Source organism: Teleopsis dalmanni, chromosome 2 (assembly GCF_002237135.1).
Source record: "Teleopsis dalmanni isolate 2A chromosome 2, ASM223713v2, whole genome shotgun sequence".
NCBI lineage: Eukaryota > Metazoa > Arthropoda > Insecta > Diptera > Diopsidae > Teleopsis > Teleopsis dalmanni.
Window position 1 is genome coordinate 236,546,922 of NC_051847.1, and position 2,780 is coordinate 236,549,701.

A 2,780-nucleotide genomic window follows, 5' to 3' on the forward strand; every position below is an offset into this window, starting at 1 on the left:
AAGTTGTGCATAATTAAAATAAATAACAGATAATACATAACTATTTCCTCAAACAGAAACTTTCATATAATAGATTTAGTGTAATAAATTTATTTACGTAGATTTTGAATAATATAATAATTTAATTAAAGAAACTCAGGTCTATGGGAAATACTTAAGATTTTAATGGAATTAATAAGAAAAATGATATGAATAATGAGAATAATGATTTGAAAAAACTAACATCAAATTCAAGAACTAAGAAGGTTATGCTACAGTCAGAAAAATATACTTTAACGACATACTAGTTAAATGGACCTAATCATTTTGGTGAAAAAATGTTAACTCATGTGGTGAAGAAGATAGGAAAACCAACATCTGGTGTGGTTGAACCAACATGATGCGTCGAGTAAAAATACAGTTGTCGAGTTGAACTTGAGATGTAGTTAAAATTTGGATAAATTAACCAAATTATTTTTTTAAGTGTATTATATATACAAAGTAATGGGATGAGTGGTCAAGTAGATTTTAAAAACTCCTATCACAATTGTCAATACATTTATTTTGATTTTAGTTTCAAAAGATAATAATTTTTTGTTAAATATAATAATATATCCACATTAATATATATATATTTGTTACCAAATATATATATATATTTGTTAAATTACTGTCCATAATCAAAACATATTTGTTACCAATTTTGACAATTTTGATTGTTCAACACTGTTTTGGGCAACGTGACCGAAATTTATTACACTTGCCTTTCTTTCTCACTTTTCTCTCTTTTGTAACCGTGCCATGTTTCTTTCTTTTGACTTCCTTGTTGTTTATCTCTAGTCTCTCGTCTTTTCCATATCTTGGCTCATTCGCTTCTCCCCACCAATCGATCTTTAATCACTTTTTTGCTTTTTTTATTTTTCTTTTTTACACTTTTATCGCTTTCTTGTTACCGATCTTGTTTCTTTCTTTGCCTGCATGCTGTCTACTTTTCTTCTCTTGTCTATTTCTTGTCGATCTGTTGCTATTTCTCATTTTTTTATTTCTCTCTTCAAGCTTTCTTTTGTCCCTTTCTTGATTCTCTCTCTTATCACACTCTAGTCACTCTTTTGTCCTTTCCTTGTGTCTTTATTTATCTCTCCTATACTTCTCTCTTTTCTCACTCGTTTTTCAATGTTATCTGTCTGTTGCGGTAACAGAAATTTATTAATGATTTCTTCTTAACGCTGTTATAGCAACTCAATCAAAGCACCCTTTGGAAAGGAAAAGGGAGTAGTAGAAATTTTGTTTTATTTAAATGTTTTGTTAAAGATTCACTAATAAAAAGGAATTCTCGATTCAGTTCAGCAAAATGAAATACTAAACATAAGAAATAGTAATATAATAAATTCAAATTCTTAATTATGTTAGAAACTCAGAGTATCTGTGATAATAATATTACGTAGGTTTATTTCACTAATCTTATTGTGGCAACTCAATACTTTAGGGGTCCCATTCTATAAGGATCTTGATTAACTGCAAAACCTCACACTAAACAGCATATCAAGTTTCGCCAAAGGTTCCAGGTGGTTTTATACCCCGAGCTTTTCCATGATACGGTAGCACAATGAGCCAATGGGTGCCTGTAGCTCACTTAGGTTAGGTATAACCTAAGTTTTTTTTTTTTTTTTTTTTTTTTTTTTTTATTTATATTTAAACAAAATGAAGAGTTTAAATTTACAACAACTAGTCATATTGACTAACAAGAGGTTTTTTTTTATTACAAGTAAATTTATCTAAGTCTATCTAGGGTGAGCATATAGATACGAACTAGTCATCACCTTGCTGGTTGAAACGCCTCAAAAGGTCATTAGGTTTGAAGCGGCATAAGCGTCTGTGAGTGACATCACAAAGTAGCGCTGGAATGGTGCTGTTTAAGTGTTGTCTCAGCCTGTCATAATGTTTTTTAGCAGCCTTCTGAATTTCTTGTTTGACAGTAGGTATTTTTAGGTCACGATGTAAATCAGAATTTCGCACGTACCACGGAGCGTTAACTGCATCTCTGATTGCTTTGTTTTGAAATCTTTGCATCATATCTATTATATGTTTCTTCGCACAACCCCAGATTTGGACGCCATAGAGCCAGACCGGCTTGAAGACTTGTTTATAGATCATAAGCTTGTTTTGCTGAGATAATTTAGATCTCCTTCCAATAAGCCAAGTTAACTTTTTGTATCTTATTTTTAGTTCATTTAATTTTTTCTTGACGTGTACCTTCCATCTCAGTTTGGCATCTAGAGTCATACCTAGATATTTCGCAGAATTTGCAACTGGAATTTTAACGCTATTTAGAAATAATGCAATTTGATTTTCTCTTTTGTTAGTAAAGTCTACATGATTAGATTTTGAACTGTTTACTATCAGCTTCCATTTATTTGTCCATTGTTCAATTTCTTGTAGAGCGATTTGAAGCTTAGTGGTAGACACCTTGTTGTTTGGACCTGTAGCCATTAATACCGTGTCGTCTGCAAAAGTTCCAACAATACATCTTGGATTCACTGGCAAATCATATGTGTACAGCAGGTACAGCAATGGGCCTAGTATACTCCCCTGAGGGACCCCGCGATTTATAGGATATAATTTCGAATACGCGTCAAGTAGTTTAACTCGATAGTACCTTTCGCCAATATACGATTCCAGTAGTTTACAATATTGCTGTGGCAGGATAGTGTTTAACTTATATATCAGGCCAGAGTGCCAAACCCCATCAAAAGCCTTTGATATATCCAGAAACACAGCTGAACAAGTTTCTTTGTTTTCTA